The sequence below is a fragment of the Fragaria vesca genome, linkage group LG4 (assembly GCF_000184155.1).
Source record: "Fragaria vesca subsp. vesca linkage group LG4, FraVesHawaii_1.0, whole genome shotgun sequence".
NCBI classification, from domain to species: Eukaryota; Viridiplantae; Streptophyta; class Magnoliopsida; order Rosales; family Rosaceae; genus Fragaria; species Fragaria vesca.
In genome coordinates, this window is record NC_020494.1 from 7,303,539 (window position 1) to 7,304,313 (window position 775).

Sequence of the window (775 nt, forward strand, 5' to 3'; positions counted from 1 at the left end):
TGAGGGATCCATTTTTTTGTTTATTTCTAGGGATAAGGTATTTGACAAACTTCCCGATTACAAAATCACATCTCCACTGTTCAGTTTATAGGTGTATATGAGTAAATCACTTCTGTAAATTTTCAGAAAATTTGGTGATCGTTAAGTCATCCAAATGTTTGATTTATTTTTAATGTTCTTGAACGGTGTAGATTTGATAGAAGTTTTTTGTTTTAATCTCAGTCATCAAAACCCATTAAAAAACAGATCTAATGATGTGGGCCTATCCCTAAAAGTAACAAAAAATAGGGATCCCTCATTAGAAGGGCCCTGTATATATATAAATACAAGGATTATCAGGTGCAGACGTCCGTACGGGTTTTCCGTACGGATTTCCATCGTTTCTCCACCATTCCAGCACCGGCGACGCTGTTTCTTCTCCCCGACATGATCCCAGACCTCCCCCAACGGTGTTGGAATGAAGAAGATGGCCGGAGAGATCGCGATCGGAGGTCCACCATGATCGGTTGTGAAGTTCTGAGTGAGATTGCTGCACAGACCTCCGATCGCGATCTCTCCGGCCTTCTTCTTCATTCCAACACCGTCGGGGGAGGTCTGGGATCACGCCGGGGAGAAGAAACGGCGTCGCCGGCGTTAGAATGGTGGAGAAACGGCAGAAATCCGTACGGAAAACCCGTACGGACATCCGCACCGCCTTAAAGTGCAGATGTCCCTCCGTTCGCCATCGTACGGCGCCGACGAGGGCGCGCCTCCACCTTAGCAGACTCCAGCAGCG